Source organism: Anomalospiza imberbis, chromosome 1 (genome assembly GCF_031753505.1).
Source record: "Anomalospiza imberbis isolate Cuckoo-Finch-1a 21T00152 chromosome 1, ASM3175350v1, whole genome shotgun sequence".
NCBI classification, from domain to species: domain Eukaryota; kingdom Metazoa; phylum Chordata; class Aves; order Passeriformes; family Viduidae; genus Anomalospiza; species Anomalospiza imberbis.
In genome coordinates, this window is record NC_089681.1 from 10,376,540 (window position 1) to 10,395,652 (window position 19,113).

The 19,113-nt window shown below is 46.5% G+C and overlaps 1 long non-coding RNA gene across 3 annotated transcripts in view; it reads right to left on the reverse strand.

The window, feature by feature from the left end:
* The window catches only part of LOC137468966 (uncharacterized), a 64,980-nt gene that overhangs the window by 2,206 nt on the left and 43,661 nt on the right, over positions 1-19,113 (reverse strand). The window contains exon 3 of one of the 3 annotated variants that reach the window (XR_010996285.1): positions 12,733-13,215. The exons of the other annotated variants lie outside the window; for them this stretch is intronic. This is a non-coding gene — a long non-coding RNA (uncharacterized lncRNA). The remainder of the gene's footprint in view (positions 1-12,732; positions 13,216-19,113) is intronic. 3 annotated transcript variants of the gene reach the window in all.

Below are 19,113 nucleotides of genomic sequence, written 5' to 3' on the forward strand. Positions count from 1 at the left end.
GAGAAACAGCCACATCCAAGACCATGAAGGCCCAGAAGGCACCCCTGGGCACTGTGCCTATGTTCCTCTCAGGACACGACAAACCCCAGTCCTGCATGCAGTCCCACAGCAGCCCACATGCAACTGCTCATCTCAGCTGGGGTGCCAGTGGCAAAGGAACCTTTGTCCATGTCCCATCTGCAGCACACACACGTCCATCCTTCTTCCCTGCGTATGTGCATAAATACACACACGTTACAGAACAAGTGGGATTCCCTAAGGCCCAGGCTAGGACAATCACAAAAGGGCTCTCCATATTCTGCCCAAGGCTGCAGCCTCTATTCCACAGGATGGAGATGCCTCAAGAAGCATTCCCTCTGCCCCACAAACTGCACAGCTCTGGTGCAGGATGACCTAGCTACACTGTCAACATGGCCACATCATCCTCTCCATGCCTTGTGTCAAAAAGAGTGTTGGAAAAATCTCTTCCTTTCAGTCGAAATAGCTTATGTTGCTAATGGACAGGAAATGTTCACAACTGAGAAGATGAAAAGGGACTTTACAGATAGCACTACCAAGTTCCAGCTTTTTAGAAGGACACATACAAACTACAAGGCAATTGCCACATGTGCTGGGTGGGCAAAAAAGGAGGAGGTGGAAAAGGAGAAGTTCATTTTCTCACTCCAGGTCACCAAGAAAGACAGTGGCAGAGCCATAAATCAACTTCCTCCCCACTGTCCCTGAGTTTGGATGCTCCCCATCCTCTTAATGCATCTGTTTGATAGCCAGCCTGTGCTAGCAGGTAAAGCTGCCCTCCTCATGTTGCACATGACCACACTTCTTTTTGGAGACCATTGCCTAAGGGATGCCAGCTCCCCACCAGAAGTCAGTCCTGACCAAATATCATTTTTCAAAAATGCAAACTTGCATCCGCATTAAGAAACCCACCCCGTTTCGATTATATGCTCACCAAAGTGTTCTGAGATGTGGTCTTGTCTCACAGGAACTTAGAGGCTCTAAAGGCTTCTCCACTTGTGAATTTTTTTGTACTTGGAAGTGAGACCAGCAAGCATTTTTACACCTACCTATTCAAAGAGTTTTATTTTCAGTACAAAGATGGTATCAGACCACTGAGTTTCAACTTCTGCTGAAATTCCTGTGTGACCCAGGACAGCTCATTTCAAGCAGTTCTGGGTCCTCATGGTGACTTGTGCTAAACTAAATTTCTGTAACTGCACCCATACCAATGTCTGCATAAATCAGCAAGAAAACCACAGCTTCAGTCAAATTTAGTACTTTTGTACAGAAATAAAGACTGAAAACCCCCCATCTCCAACTCCTCATTGATAGGTAAGCTCTTGAAGCCAGATATACTTTCAGAAACAGCTTCCCTCTCCTCCTTCCACCCTCCCATTCCTCCAATCTTTGAGCTAGGCCTCAGGGCAATACTTTGAAACTTTGTTTGCCAAAGGAGAAGGATGCTTTCTGTCTGGGAAGCCAGGAAGACTGTGCTGGAGCAGAGCAGACCCCGGGCATGCAATTACCCAGGCAGCAGCAACAATATGTTAATTCACTGGATCACTCTGAAATGAAGCACAGTGCAAGTCCCTGGAAAAAGTGAAAAGGAGCCTGTTAAGGAAACTGTGTGAAGGCCTTGTGCACAGCAGCCCCTTGGAGTCCAGACAAGGATGGACTTTGCACAGACATCATTTTTAGACCTGAACTGGCAGCCAGCACGCCTGCTCTTCCCACCGCAGGGCATCCAACAGGAATGACGGGAACTGTGCTCAAGGCTGACAGGGGACATTAAGCAACATCCTTATTTTTAAGAGCTGCAGACACATGCATTAGCCCCTGCAAGGGGCATCGACATAGCACTCATCCAGGGCAGATCATAGTCATAATGCCATGCACACTCTGTCTGTGTCCAGAGATTTCTCACACTTTCAGGAGAGCAGTCTCTTCCTTGGTGTCTGCAGCTGCCAAGTTCACATCCCAAGCTCAGCTCCTCTATTCAGTTGCCCAGAGCTCCTTAGGTAACTCCTGTCCTCCAACAACAAACAACAAAGCCAACATAGCAATGAGAGGAGAAACAGACTGAAATGGACCTTCAATTAATTTGTTATGAGAAGTCAAAGCCCTCAGAAGGTCTGCACCTCCTGGTACATCATCCTTCTCCTACTGATTAGGAGTGTTCTCCTCTAACACCCAGACAGAAACTACAGCCTTGTGACAGCATCATGACAGAAGTAGTCTTGCACTCCTAAATCAGAAGGGGTGCAGGCAGGAAAACTGGCTTCTCTCCTAGGGAAAAGGGACAGAGGAAGAGTCACAAAGATCTCTGCTACCTCCCTATGTTGGACAGACTGCCCACCTGCACACTAAGAATGCAGATTCTAGATATCACAAATCTCCCTGAGGTGCAAGCAATGATTTCATCAAAAGCAAGGGCAGATTTAAACTGGCATAGCCTCCTGTAGAGAACTTTCTGTTGTAATCCATACATAGATTAAATTCACCAAGTGGAAGAGCTGCACACCAAAGCTCTTTCTGCAAAAGGCTGTTGACCACTGAGCTGATACATTGAGGTCAGAGGCTCATCTATGCCAATACACTTCTTGAGGAATGAGAGTGGCTTTCATGCATAAATACAGCTGTTTCCCTGAGGAACAGAAGATGACCAGTTTAATGCCAAGAAATTTAAATTCAGTACTCACATTGCACCAAAACTCCTGGGTTGCTGCAGACATAGGATGAACAGCAGCAAACATCTGGAGGAAGTCTTCTGCTAGCTTCTGCTATGCACTGGCTCTTTTGGAGACAGTGTTTTGAGTGTAAGACTAAGACAAATCTTGTTTTAAAATGCATCTGTTTTGCACAGATTGAGTTTTGCTCTCCAAGGAGATGGGAAAAGTAAAACACAAAACTAAGCTGCAAAGACAACAGCGCCTAGCCATGAGCCCTGGACTTTGCAGAACTCTTTATGGCTGTCCCTAAATGGGAGCACTTCGCTGCCAGATGACGTGTCCCAGACGAGATGACTTTCCTGAAAAGCACTGACAACACGCAGTTAAAAGCTCAGTTCAGACAAGCAGCGAAACAAGTCTGTTTTCTGGTTTTTGAGCTGAATATTCAACACTTTCCATGTTTGCTCTCTCACAGGTTATCTGGGCTGCACAATCAGCAAAACTGCAAAAGCACTTGCTGGGGCTCAGCTACCAGGCAGTCTGTAATGGAGCTGTTCTGGAGGAAAACAGAAGTGTTATTGTGCTCACGGCTGTCCCAGTACAATTAGTCATATGTGATGGAGAGATACGCGTCCTCACAGAGCTCTTACTGCCTTGTCAACAGATGAAGTCAAAATGAAAACATCCTAACTACCAACAACCGACCTGAAAGCTGAATCATGAACCCTGAAAGCAGCCTCAATGCTACAAACAGATTTCTTCTCTGCAGAAGAAGACAGCTGGATTCCTTCCATCCTTCCACTTTTTCTTCTTTCCATATAGCTTCTTGACACTGGTCAATGAAATAACATTTCTTCTTTTATCTCCCCACCCAAGCTACCGTTCTCTCCTTAAGCTGAGCGATCCTGTAGGGCTAGGAGAAGAAGCTACACTTGAGGCAAGAAGACGAGAAGGCCTGAGCTTGGGTGGTGGGAAACAACATCCCAGTTGTCCTCTCTGTGTGACAACTTCCCCAATGCTGCTTTGTCTTATTTCCTCATTGAAATAGCAAGTCCCGACCATATTAGGTGACTACCTGACCTGGTGTTGCCAATTTGGGCTTAATACTGACAATAATCAGAGGAGGCTGATGGTGTGCCTATGCTTCCCTTACATGTCAGCATCTCATTCAGTCACATAGGGATATTCAGCACAACCCAAACCATGGTTTCATGCAGCACTTCTATACTTGTGCACTTCACAAATATCTCTGTTGGTGTCTTTGAGCTCCAAAGGTCTTGGCAAACACTCTCTGTCACAGCAGCACTTCTGTCCTGGAAGCTTAGGAAATCCACATTCTTTCTTTACCACTTAACAGACATGGTTTGACAGGACATATTCTTGCATTTACACTAATGAGGGATGGAGAAAACTGTCAAACAAATGCAGTGGAGTTTGGCTAATGGCTGCTACCAAGGGCAGAACATCAGAATGCCACTCAATTGCTGGGACTTCTCTAGCTGGAATGATACCTGTCCAGGATGACCATAGGATCTCAAAGGGATCCTGTGGTCACTGCAGGGAGGATCTACGCATGCATTGCACGATGGCAGACCTGGAAGCAGACACCCAGCAGTTTCTCTTGATAACCATTACAGAATTCATTTGGAAACAAATTTCTCTTTCGGAAGCCTCTTTCCTGGCACTGACAAATCTTTCAAGATGCAATTTGCACTGCCAGGGCTCCAGCAAGGTACAAAGGGAAGCATGCTCTGCTCCACGCTGAGGGTGGCCAGCAAGAAAAGGAGCCATTCAGTTGCTCCACATCCATGTCACAGCTCATAACAGAAAACAAATCCTCCAGCCTCAGGTGATTCCCAGGCCGAGTCTCAAACAAACACACACATCCGTGCTCATACCAAAGAGCAGACACGCATCAAGACCAAAGAGCCGTAGGTTGCCATGGCAGTGTGCATGGGTGATTTTATCACCCTTATCAGCTGCAACAGCATTTAGGCCCATTATCAGAGAACACTGGTATTTTTTTAAGGGTGCACTAGGTGGAAGAAGCAGAAAATCAGTGTCAGCCAGAAGACAGTAGTCAGCACACAAAGCAGGAGCCCTTGCCTTGAGCGATCTGCCTCCCAAGGGCACATGCACATTTACCCAGCCACGGGCTCGTGCTGGAGATAACTGGCAATGCTGGGCTGGTGAGCTCTGCCCTGCACAGAGGGATGCACAGCCCTCCAGGGAGCACGGCAACAGCAAGCGGAGGGCAGTCGCCAGTGCTCTCCATTGAGCCGAGGGAAGTAGGTCAATCCTTCTGCTTTGCTGAGCCTATTGGCAGGTCGGTGCCACGCTGCCATCGCCGCTCGCAGCTCGTCACTTATGCTGCATGACAGCCACGTCGTTCAGAAGTTAACTAATTCAATACATCTAATTAAATCAACCTTGGCATCCATTCAAAACTCCTCTTGTGGTGCTTTTTTTTCTGCCCTTTTATTCCCTACTGTTGGTAGTAAAGAGACCCAGTGAGGTGAGATGCAAGAGAAAGTTGCTAAGGAGCAAGGCAATTTTTATCTGTTTCTTTATCTCAGTTTTTTATCTCTTCTTTATCTCAGTTTTTATTTCCATTCTGCTCACCTGTCACAGAATTACAGAATCATTAAGGTCAAAAAAGATCTCCAGAATCATCAAGTTGTTGCAGAGATGCTTTGTTTTCCTCAAGGGAATGAAACAATTCCACATGGCATCAATCCTTATGCCTCTTTCCTCCTTCCCTGCCCCAGACAAAATGACCTTTTCCATCTCCTTGCAGGCTTTGCAAACAGAATCCAACATACCCTGGCAATCCTTTGGCTCTGCTGACATTTGCCATGCTGAACATGGACTTGGCAAGCGAGCCAAGCTGGCATAGCTGGCAAAGGGAGGGCACATCAAAGTGTGACCCACAGCCTCTGGGCTGGGCTGGACACACATCTTCCACCACCAGACTGAGCAAAGCCAGAAAGCAGCAGGGAAACCACTGGAAATGGCTCATGCCAGCCAGGGTCACCTTCAGTTGCTCTCCCATGCAGTTCCTGACTTACACCATATGCTAGCACTGCTTGATAGATGTGGTCATGAGCATGGAATGACACTGGAGAAGCCATCCAAGACAGGCTAATGGATGGCTACAGAGCTCTAGACAAAGACTGCAGGATGAGGAGCTGCCATTTGCATGCCATCTTCAGTGACATCGGGACACTGGCGAGCCGCCCACACCTGCCCTCTTCCACAGACTGACATGGACACTGGGATCACCCTGTCCAATCTCCTATGTCTCTTCACTACAGCAGATCCTTCTTCTTCCATCAAATCTTCTGCTTCTGCCATGGCCTCCCTGCCCTGTGACCATCATCTGGAAGTCAGGATGGTGACACAACCTGCTGCCTTTCTGTGCTGTGACTAACAGATGCCAACAAAACTGCCATTATCAGTTGCAGGAGTTTAGTTAAAGACATTGGGATCATCCCAGAAGAACACTCTTCTGGCTTGGATCCTAGGAGAAAGTTTATTGCTTTTTCCATGTTCTTCATGTTTTCTATAACCTTGCTGGCCTGGGGAAACAGCACTAGGGAATATGCCAGGTGCCACCAGACCAAGCCTATGCAGTTTCTTTCAACCAAGCATTGTTTACTCAGTAGATTGATATGAAAGATCTCTCTGTCAAAGAGGGAAGTGTTTTGTATCTGTATGGTGGCATTATGCACAGAAATTCATCTGCAGCCTGTCCCCTGCTATCACCTCAAAGCCATACTTGTCCTGCCTGCTCAAAATGCAGCTGTTTACCTTCCATGTCTGCACTATTTCCTCTCCTTTAATCCATTCTCCTTCAAAATACCTTCTAAAATACTCAAAACAATTCTGGGTAGCTCTTCCTCCAGACTCCTGAAATGACACTGTGCTGTGGTGCTGCTTTGCTGGCAAGCAGAAGTCAGTATGTTGGAAAAGCTCTGGCTCCCAGCGCTGTAACTGCCACAGTCAGGTGCTGTTCTCCTGGCAGGAAAAGACATTTCATGCAAAACCTACTGCTCATGCCATCCTCAGGACTATGAAAATAGTCTTAAAAGCACTTTGAACTCCTCTCTGGTGTGAAAGGCACCAGAAGATAAAATATCCCTCTCCCCCATGGCAGAGGATGTCACACAAGTCTCTTTGTGAGCGCAGGAAGTCTTTCTCTACAAAAAAGGTGCCTCTCCTCACACAGGAAAGAAGATGTGTGATGCTCTGCCAAGCTCAGGATCAACAGTCCCCTCTCACCCTTCCTTGCCTGTTGCATGTTGGCCATGCACGCCTGAGGCTGCGCACCAGCAGAGGAGTACTCCTAGGTTGGAGGAAAGTAGTGGCAGTAGAGAATACCAATTCAGGGCAATTACCTTGGCTGCTGTGAAACAGCACATCTTCCCCAACAGCACCACTGTCTGTGAGACTCTCTCCCATGTGCTGACTACTTGTTCTGTGAAAAATACATTTCCATTTCCATTTCCTTCAAACTGATCAGATTTGAGCAGGACAGTTATGTGACCTCATACAACAGAATCCTTCCCAGCCATATCAGTGGCACTGGGTGATGCATAAATCCAGGGGAAGGGGCAACCTTGGAGAAGATGCAGGTGACCCCAGGAGAAGCCAGGAAATGCAAAAGCCAACAGTTTCAAGCAGTGGTTGCTCATGCTGCCCAATTAAGCAGTAACTCACCTTTGCAGAGTAAAAGTTAGTGAGAGATTCTGGTGGGTTTAAGAGCGGTGGGTGATGGGAGCTACTCTGGCATTCAAACACAGAAAGAAATGGCGTAACCACTAAGTGCAGAGCAAACACCATGGTCTGTGAGGTTCTGGGCTCTTTGCAATGGGTTTTGCAACTAGCTTTTTTCAAAGGATGAAGTGTAAGAAAGTCCCATCTCTGTGCTGCACATTACTTCTCTGATCAGTAAGGATACAGTTTACAATGATGTGGTTTGGACTGCTGAAACACATCAGGTTCTACAATATAGATCTAAGAGCTGTTGGAGCACAGACAGGAGAGCAGTGATTTGCACTTCAAGGGTGAGAAAGAAACCAGAAGCTGCCTTTGATACTCATATACTTAGAGCATGTTAGTAAGTGCAAGTGGAACAGTGTCCTTAGAGGAAGAGCCATCAGCTCAGCATCATCTTTGCACTCAATTTTTCACATTTTCTCTTGAATGAACTTCTGATGCAAGAAGTCCAAAAAGATAAACTAATTCTAATGCATTTGCTTTTTTACAACATTTAGGTACATGAGGGATCAAACAGTAGGACAGGTGAACAACCTGTGTGCCCTCAGAACAAACAGCAGCAGCTTGGGAGCTTCACCATCCCTTTAGCAGCAATTTCTCTTTCTTGCATTTTCTTCTCTCCGAGTCCTAAATGGTGGGTCCAAGGAAAATTACTAGCAGAGATAGGAGAAAAAGATCCAGAGGACCAGTGTTACTAGTGTTCCCAAATCCTGTGCACTCTTAAATGTCTTCTAAGTAACACAAAGCAACTAACATCAGCCTGCTTCAGGGCTGGCCTGGGTCTCACCAGGGCTGTTTCCAACCCCAACTCAGCCCGGACCAGTCTGCATGGACTCCCTACTCTTCCCCCTTCCTAAAAAGGATCCTCATCATCCCCTTGAGCTCAGCCAAACCAACATCTACAAAGCACTGAGAGAAGCAAGCAGCACAGGGCAGTGTGAGTGCTCAGCCAGCCCAAGGCAGAAGGCTGAGACATTTCACACCACTGCTGCCAATGTCTCCACTGCCGGCAGGAACACTGCGGGGCCACGACAGGAAATTGGGTCTTAATCACCATCTCACTTTTCATTCCCCACTTCAGTTCTGCTATTTTAGCAGCTGCTGCGAGCTGGCTCTGCACTATCAGATGAGCAGCCGTTGGGGCACAGGGTTTGGCTTGAGTGTTGTCACTCAATTGAGGCTGCAACTCCAAATGCAAAGAGAAAAATTAAGCTGGGGGAGGCTCAGGGTAGTGATCTGGTAGCAATCAAGGCTTTAAGATACAACCAAACAAGCATTAGTCTCTTGTACAGGCTGACACTGCCTGGGACAGACACTGACAGGCAGCCAGGCTGGTGAGGCCATACGGGCAGGACACTGGCACTGTGCAGACCGACTGACTGGGCCTGCTGCCCGCTTAGGACAGCTGTGCGACACAGTCCAATGCAGATGTGTCTCCAGGTGCTTCCCCTCCTCCTTGTTCATAATACATCTATAGATCTGCTGCAGTAGCAGGGTCAGCTGGAGCAGCTCCCTGCTCAAGCTTTGCAGCAGCCAGGGAGAACTTTCTTTGCAGGGGGGAAATCCACTGCCACCGTAACCAGTGCAGATGGCAGAGCCAGCCTCATACACCTGTACCAGGGATCATCTAAAAGGGACAAGGTGCTGGGAGCTGGAAAGAGACACAGCCAGAGCTCAATGGCACAACCATCCCTGCAGACCAGTGTAAGAATGCTCACCCTGTGCCCATCAGCCCGCGCTCCCCATGCTCATGTGGCCTGTGGATCTCTAGAAGGCAAGTGTTACAATTAAGAAATTGCCACAAAACTAATTGAATCTTTGAGGAAAAGGAGAGTATTTACTGTCCCTGTACTGCCTCAAACAACACTATTCCTGAAAAGATTCCACACTGTTCTTGTACCATGCCCTCAAGTCCTACTTTGCCTCCCCACCATATCCACAGGTAACAGATGCAGTGGGTGCACAGTGACTCAGCCACTGCTAAATTACAAATGACCTACAGGAGATTTCCCTTCTCCAAGCTGGCCTTGATCTGACCACCATCTTCTTCAGACAAGGATGGGAATTCAGACTCGCTGCAAGAAGGACCGACTAAAGTTGCTTTAACTTTGTCTCTCCCCAGACAGCCCACCACAGTCCAGGGCATGAGCACTGCTACACCAGGTGTAGGATTCATCTCACCCACCCTAGAGCCATCTGAAATATTGTATCTAGTCAGAGTGAGCTGGCTGGGGCATGCCACATCTCATCAAAGAAAGGTGTTTGAAGCCTTGGCACCTGCATCCAAACAAGTCGGCACGGGGTGCTTTTGCAGGTGACGAAGAATCTGCCACACAGCCAAGGAAGATGAAGGTGCAATTTGTCCCATTCATCAGAGGTCCATCACACCTTAAACCCTATGGACAATGTTGACTAGATTGCCCCTGGCTGCAGCATAAACCAAAAGCTGCACTACTGACCTACATGGGGGGTGGGGTGGGGGGGTGATGACTCCCACCTTGCCAACCAGTCAAATGCAAAAAGCAGACACTTCCAGAGGGCAAAACTGCTCTCAAAGCCTAACTTCAGCACCTGACATGTCACTGCCTCCACCTCAGTGCACTTTCAGCCCTTAATCCTCCACTGCCCCAGTAAGGGGAGGCAGAATAGATATGCCACATTTCAGCTTCTCATCTGGTGCTCCAGTTCTCCCAGTAAGCAAAGATGGGTTTGTGCTCATACGGAGCAAGGGATAAGGTGCAGATGCCCATTAGCTCATCCTTAGCCCTGCCTCTGTGGGTAGCAGCTTTTGGCAACCAGGTAGGTTGGGAACTAGGAGCAGCAAGATCTCAAACAGCACCACAGGGATTCATTTCACATGAGGATGGTTATCAGAGCGTGCAGATGAGTAGTACCTTCATCACAGCTGTATTAACACATCTCAGTAAAACTCCCTGAGACTCCAAGACAGATAATGCCACATAGGCAGCTAATTTCCACCTAATAGCACATTTTCCTCTGGCAGAAGTGATAGACTGCAAGTGCTTCATAAGCCATTTGCAGGAACATTTGTAGGCACTACTGAGGAACTCAGAAACTTAATTATCTCTTTTAAAATGACCTGTGTGATTTAAAAACCTATTTGGACTTCAGGTGCCCTGGGATCTGTAATCCCTGATCTAGTTGCTTAGCTGGCACAATCTTGAAGTTACTGTACAGGCCACTCACACATTGCTATAAATTGTTCTACCTACTCATCAAATCCTCAAACATACCCCCAGATCCACCATCCCAAACTGACAGAGAGAGAAGCAAAACCCCAACAACCACTTCCTTATCCTTATCCACTACCTGTCTGAGCTTCCCAAATGATGGCAGGAGTACAAATCCCCTCTCCTGGGGTCAGCAAACTTTCAGCATGAACAAATGCTCAAGTATCTTTAGACATAATATATATATATTTAGGGAAGTTATTACGCTTCTCGGAAACTTTTTGCAATACTATTACCAAGGCTCACCAGCAGTTTTAGAGTCTGGTGGCAGTTCACAGCTTGAACCAAAAGACACACCACACGCAAACCCTCTTACTAATAATGGCCTGAAGGGCTGGAAAGCCCCTGTGCCTTTCTCAGCTTGTGCTGCACTGAGGTGACATGCCTGGGTGCTCGATTTGAATATGTATAGTTAAGACCACCCACGGGGGAGGCACAGATCCTGCCTCTGAGCTGTCATCCTGACCCCAGTGATGTAAGGTGAATGGGGCAGGAACAAGTGGTCTCATTTCTCTACCCCAAAAATATTTCCACCAAGTGATGGTTAAGAGCATTTGTCAGAGTTTTGGGGCTTTTTTGGACATGTCAGTGCAGGAGGATATGGCTAAAGTGGAAGAACCTGCTGTAAAATTCCTGATGCCCTGGCCCTGGCATTCACTGACTGATGCTACACAATCCCCAAATGCCGAACTCCTATCCTTTCTACCAAGAGCAACATCAGATTATTACTCCAAAAAATTTAGTCCTGAGGTAGTTTCATAACATGTGAATATCTCTGATGCAGAGCCTAAAGGGAAGAGGCCTTAAAGGCATTTTCTACTCTATGAGGCAGGGACCTAACTGAGACTATGTTACAAGCTATCATGTAAGGGTTTCTGCTGGAGCCAGATGCAATAATTTTTTTTTATTTTACACATGATCAGCACCTAGTTTTTTACTCCAAAGTCCTGTTACAGCCTGAAGAACACAAGTTCCAATGAATGTAGCAAAGTATCACAGAACCATAGAATGGGTTGTGTTGTAAGGGATCTTCAAGGATGATCTAGTCCAACTCCCCTGCTATGGGCAGGGACACCTCTCACTAGATCAGATTGCTTAGAGCTCTGTCCAGCCTAACCGTGAATACTTCCTGGGATGGGGCACACACAGTTTCTCTGGGTAACCTGCTTTAGTGTCTCACCACCCTCACAGTAAATGCTGAGACCCAAATCACGCTGCTGGGACACAGCACAGATCCTCAAGTCAGATTTTTCTTCCGGGCTCTGGTTTATGTTTGCTGAGAAATCAGGTGCAGCACCTGACATGCCTCCACTGCCCTACTGGAAGGTCCTGTCCCAGGCTCCTGCTGGTGAAAGGGACACACTGCTCAAGCCACAACTTCTCAGTCATGGAAACCAAACATCTTCGGCAGTGTAAGGTTGGTTGAACCACAGGTGATGCCCAAGAGTGTGGTACAGGTGGGGTCCCAGCTATCCCCAGTGACACCACCCACACACAGGTAGATACATCAGGCAGAGGCACACGTGCTGCCATCACTGGCAGCATGGCCTTCATTGCAATGTTCTCTGAAAAATTTCTGCTTTTAACTCCAAATTTCCTCACTGCTGTATGGCCTTTTGCACCCATCCAAGCTAAAGCCACCTCAGTCCCCTGCCATCCCATGTGAGTTAACACCTCCCCAGCAGCTCCTGCCATCCTGTACATATCCCCCACCTTCACAGCTTAGGTCCTTTTGCATCTCCCCCAAGGGCAGGTTCCTTTCTATTGCTCATCGCTTCTTAAATCTCATCATCTATTGCTCACACAGCCTTGAGGCCAGTGGTTTTGGAAGCAGAAGGAGGTTCAGACACATGCTCTCAGGTAGCCTGCAAATTTGTCCCAGAATGTAGTAATTCCAGGGCTTCTCATGGAGCTGAGTACATTGGGTACAACTCTCACTTGCCATTGAGTCAACAGGGTTTTTTTGCAGGTTACTGCAGCCAAAATTTTTCCCTTAATGATTCAAAAGTAGCATGCTGCAACAGCAGCTGCCTTACCTGTTTCTACACCTTCTGGTTTGTTCTGCTGAAGAAGGAGTATAATGGCTCTGAAAAACAACACAAACAAAACAAAAAAACCCAAAGAATCGAGGAAAGTCACTAATGGCATCTACTAAAAAGACAAATATTGCATGTCCTGAAGAACAGCTATAAAAGCTGCAGCCTTTCAACACTAGTTTTCATTTCAAGGTGACATGAGCAGTCCCATACCCTATACCCCACTGAGAGAAGCAAAACCTCCCCTGTGAACTCTTTAGATGATCAAACCAAGGAGAAAAGGTGCCAGAGACCCAAAGCACATTCACGGAAAAGCATGGATAGTGAAATTAAGGTTCCTGGCTCTTGGCATCACACTACAGCTGTTATAAAACAGGATATCCATCTCAGCAGCACAGCTATCAATACTCCAGCATGAGTCATCTGCAATACTTATCTAATGGTGAGTAAGCTGCTCCTGTCAGTCATACTTTCCAGATAAATCTGCGAAGAAAACAAGAAGGAACAACAAAACCGATCAGAACATGTTACCAGAGAAATAAAATGTAGGGGACGGTATGTGGTCAGCAAGACAGCACCCAAAGTGGCAGAGGGAAAGGTGGTTTGGGAGTCATTGGATGAAACACGCACACCAGAAGCTCCAAGAAAAATATTAGGGTCCATATGGAGTATGAGTGAAGTACCACTAAATCAACCACAATGTGAACCTTCCTGCTGGTGGATGCTTCAGCCAACACTCATGGCAGGGGCTGTGCATGACACAGCTTTTGGGGCTGGGACTCCAGCATACAGACGTGTCAGCCTGGGGGTTTGTGTTCATCACTTCCTTGCTTGGCAGTGAGTGATTGTCCAAGTGAGGACACAGCGCCCAGGAAGAGTTGCTTGGGGTCAAGGGCCTTTAACATCCCAAACAGAAGGGAAACCCCAACCCAGCCACGCACCAGGTGTAAAACAATCTTAAACATGGAGGATACTTCCCCACCTCCCACTGTTTTGACTAAAGGATAACAACTAAATTGCAAATAATTTAGTGGTGAAAATAATGACAGAAAAGATAAAGACAGCTTCTTTCAAGTCTGTTTGATGAAAGCAACCCTGAATGACCACAAAGGCTCATTTGCACCCAGCCGTATGCAACCTTTGTGTTCGCTGCCTGCCTGTGCCTTGTAGACTCTGGTGAACCACAGGAGCTGAGGCCAAGCCTCAGAGAACTTTCTCACAGAGAAATTGCTGCTGGGGATGTGGAGGAAATACCCCAAGGGTCTCCCAAGGGGGTATGGGTATCTCACAGAGATTTCAGAGGGGAGCTGGGGAGCAGGGGCTGTGAGAGGAGAAAATTTTCCAAACACCTCCCCAGCTTCACATGCCAGAAAGTGAGAGAAAACCCATGTATGAATCATCCTGTGCTGATATCTCAGTCACTAAAGTATTTCACACTGGCTGCCATACAGCCTCCTGCCAGAACAGAGGAGCCCATTTGTTCTTGCAGCCCAGCTGTGAGGCTTTGCGGGCAATGGGATCCCAGGGTGGGCACAATGTTTCTCATCTTGCCTGCAAGTGGGGAGAGGCACAAGGGCATGGCTGTGGGAACCAACACAGATCCACCAAACCCCAAGACCTCCACACCCAAGAGTGAAGCCTGAGATGGCCACCTTCATCTCCACCTACCGGGAAGGGACTGGAAAATAAATGCTCTTGTCATGGCTAGCATTTCACAGAATCACAGAATGGTTTGGGCTGGAAGTTTACCTTAAAGATCATCTTGTCCAAATCAACTGCCATGGGCAGGGACAGTTTCCAGGCACAGTAGACCAAGTTGCTTAAAGCCTCATCCAGCCTGGTTTTGAACACTTCCAGGTATGGGCATCTACGACTTCTGTGGACAAACTGTGACAGCATCTCACCACCCTCATCATAAAAAAATTTCTTCCTCATGTCCAAACCAAAACCTAGCCTCTTTCAGTATGAAGCCACTCCTGCTTGTCCTATCACTCCATGTCCTTGTAAAAAGTCCCTCTTCAGACCTTTGTAGGCCCTTTAGGTGTTCTAAGGTCTCCCCAGAGCCTTCTCTTTTCTAGGCTGAACAACCACAGCTCTTTCGGCCTTTCCTCACAGGTGAGATGCTCCAACCCTCTGATCATCTCCATGACCTCCTCTGGACCTGCTAAAACAGGTCCATGTTCCGCTCCAACTGGGCCAATTTCACACTGCAGCCCCAGCACTGCTCAGGGTGACCTCTGTTTTCCCTACCTGCCCTGGGGACAAAGGCTCTTGTCAGACAAGTGCAGGAACTGACACAATCAAGAACAAGCTAGACTGTTTTTTCACTGGGTTAAATTTTGTTCAAGTCAGTGTTGCAGTGTGCAAGATCATGTGCACCCAGGCACCAACAGCAGGGATGGGATCAGTTTGAAAGAATAAAGACAGCAGGACAACCCCTGTGGTATGGGCACACTCACACCGGGTGAAAAGGGCCACATAACCACACCCTCACACAGTCATTCTCAGCACTTAATTTTATCAGCCTTGGAATAAAACTGGGGCAGCCAATTAGAAATAAAACCAGGCCAACTTAATCTCTCCTGAAACCTCAAACTTATTTTCATGTACGTTTTTTTTTTTTTTTTTTGTTTTTTTTTTTTTTTTTTGTTTTTTTTGTAGGATTGAGAAGGGCCTCCCTGGAGCATGAATTCCATAAGCACCCACCTCAGACAAATACATAATCCTGCCCAGAAACAAACTAAACACCTTAATCCCAACAATTTATTAAAAAGCTTCCCCAAAAATTAGAAACTTTCTTTTTATGTTCAGCCTAATTACCACCACAACAGGTGAGATCCATCTGCTCCTGAAGCATCAGCATCCTTCTGTCTCAGCAAATCATCCATCTCCTCCCTGATACACCTGTACTGGGATGAACAAGCAACCTGCTGCTCCAGGCTTTCAGATCCTAGGTCTTCCTGTCCACCTCATCCCATGTGAATTTATCTGAAGAACATGAGAACTGGACCCAGTAAACATTCTTGGGAAGGCCACTTGCCTCTGAAAAACCCTCCTGTTTTTCTAGGTTCTCATCTGAGACCTTCCTATTAGTGTTTTTTAATTTTGGGTTTGGGGCTTCGTGTGGTATTTTTTGTTGCAGTTATGCTGTATGATCAAAATTGCCTTTAAAATGTCTAAACACGCATTTCATACAAAATTAGTATGCAGGCAAGAGGGGGAAAAACCTGTCATATCTTCTTGCCAATATGTAAATAAAGTGTCAAGTAGAAACTGAACTGGCCACAGATGTAATCTAGCCCTTTTGGTGCTTTGGAGCACGTGTGATACAATATTAGACCCAAATTAGGAGATTCTTGCAAATGAAAAGACCATTTTGCCAGCTCAATTTTTGGTGAAAAAATAAGAAAAAATAAGAGAGGTCTATTTGGTCTAATAAATAAGAGAGTTTTATTTGGTCTAATATAGCATTTAGCCTAGCCAGTTTTGCAGGAATAAAAAGAACAAAATCAATAATAAGCTATGCAGCAACCTATCACAGTTCTGCACATTTCTATCAGTAAATAAATGTAGCTGTATTACAAGGATTGCCCATCTGTATTACAATACAAAGGCAAACAAATGTGCACTGCCAGCTTTGGACCAAGGCTCTGGAATTTACAGAAGCAAGGAAAAATCAACAGGGGCTTTGCCTGAATAAAGACCGCTGGTTTAAGCACACATGGCTTGTGCCAGTGTTCAGTGAACCAGCTTGGCCTGCATGCGTGTGTGCACAGTTAAAGATAACCATCTCGATATATTTATATCAAAGAGGGACAGCAAAACAAAACCTCACATGCAAAACATGGTGACGTTGTCACAGATCTTGCAGATCTGGATGCAACCGAGCCGCGCTCTCACAAGAGGTCACAGCTCTCGAGTTAATAACCCTCTGACATGGGTTTTCTGAAAGGGGAGCTCATTTGGCTGCCCCTACAACTGCTGTTGTACACAAAGCTGGTGCAAAAGTCACATAGCAAGCATGCAGTGAGGTGATGCAGCACTGCAGTCATTTAGCTCCTCATTTTCTGCATGCTGAAAAATATTTTTGGGTTCCTTATTTTGGGCTTGGAAGTTTGGAGATTGGATTCTTAAAAGAAAATGTGTGAAAACAGTCTGTTCCTCCTAACTAGTAATGTGTCTGTTTGCTTAGGTAGCTTTGTGCTGGTCCTGGTGAAGCAATTGTGTTTTTAATGGAGCAAAATTGCAGTCACTGGTGGAATTCAAGAGAACTGAAGTTTAGCATCATCTCCTTTGCAGTCATCTGCTGGATTTGCATCTGGCTTGGTCACTCAGCTCCATGCAGCTGCTCCAAGTGCGCCTCCCAATCCCTACAGTAACTAGTAATTCTCTTGGGGTGTAAATATAGCTGTCACCTAAGATGTCTGCAGCTATTAATTAAATTTCCTGATCTAGGTACTGCAAGATGCTACCTCTCTTCGAAAGCAGCAGCCTTGACTCAGCACACGCCGGAGAGAGGGAGAGACCGTGCTGCTTCACTTTCTTGAAAGGTCAGCAAGGGAACGCCCCGGAAACCCTGAGAAGCAACACCTCATCCTTAACCCAAGTACAGGAGCTGTATTTAGGCAGCTGACTGATCACAAGAGCTACAAGGACACGTGTCTGCTCAACAGCAACCAACTGGAAATGCGGATGCCTTTTATTAGCCGCCCTTGTATTTAGCTTGGCTCGGAAAAGCGTGCTGCTCCGCTGGTGGGTCCTGCAGCGTATGGAAGAGCAGTTATTAGTGAAGCTAATTACAAACAACGTAGCTACTTAGAGGCCTAAAAATAGCATGGTGTATTAATAGATGGAGTGAAAACTGGGACACGGAAGATGATGATTCTGATCTCGAGCGCAGCAGCATCCTACATGATCTCGGGTAATTCTCTTCATCTGTGTGTTTTGTTTTCACAGTTTACAAAGCAGGCAGGAAAACCTTTTCTCAGAAAGATTGAGAGGCTGAATTCCTCAGCACCCAGGAGCACTGAAAGGTCCTCTCTTGTATCTCCACACAAGTGGAAAACATTCCTGTGTCAGCCGAACTGGCTCTGTGACAATAATTTCATGCCATTTATGTGGCAACTCAGGTGACAGTTCCCAGAAAGCTGTAACATTTACCTTAAATACCTGAGTTCACTAGTCACTGATCAAAGGAATGCAGCCTGTGGAAACGGTTTCCAGGTGACCTGGGGCTGCTGGAGCAGAGCAGCAAGTGAAGCCCTCGGTGCCTGCCACGGATCTTCAGACAGGAAGACCATTGCAAAGGGGGAAGCGTCTGACTCACTTATTCCATGCCAACTTTAGCCAATTTAAAAATCATATGATTTGCATCTACCTAATGACCAGAGGCAGAAAGACTTGCAATGACACCATAAATCCCTCTGCCTCCCCATCAGACAAACTCAGCATCAGCCCAGCACCTGAGAGCACACACATGAGAATTCAAGCTTTTCCTTCCCCCAGTCTGCAGCCTCTCAGCCAATCCAATAACAAAAGCAAACAATACCCTACCCTTCCAGGCTGGACAAATACCACTGCTGTGCTGGAGAACAGCAGGAGACCACACCAGCCATCAGAAGGAAAGGACACGAGGAGCCACAGCTTGTGTCCCAAATCCCTCATGTCCCAGAGAAGCTCCAGTGCCAAACCTGGCCAGGCTTGCAGGCACCACGCAGGCTCTATCTCCCCAGCTGCCAGGCTTTCTTCGAAACTTCACAGTGCTGCTGGCTACATGCAGGGTAGTGAGTAAACCCAGGATGCAACAAGTGAGATGTGTGCAATCTCACCACTCTGGTCCATACATGCAAAGCTGTATTTGTGTGGATCAATGCACTGCTCCAGGATGCCTAATTAACCCCTCTACATCTATCCCTTTGATAAAGCTGTTTCTATGAAAAATAAAAACAAAAGTTCTTGAATGATGATGCAACTGCTGTTATAGGAGATCTGTGTGACTCCTAATAACTATAATGCAACATACCTTAGTGAGTAAGAAAGGGGAGTGGAAAATTAATGTGCATTTGCAGAGGGATTAATCTATTTATTTAAAACAGAAGGTATGCCTCTGAAACGAGACAACGCAATCCCACGGTCAGTGACAGTTCTACCTTTGCACTGATGTAGAAGAGATAAGACTGCCCTTGAGTGTTTTGCTACCTTCTGCTCAAGAGTTCAAGATGATAAAAAAAAAAACCCAACAAAACAAAACAAAAAACCCTGCAGAAAACATAAAAGCCACAAACCATACCAGTTTCAATACAAACAAACAGGAATGTTTTCTTTAGCCTTTTCTACCATGGAAGGAGTGAGATAAGCGGACCTTTCATATGAGTGTTATGA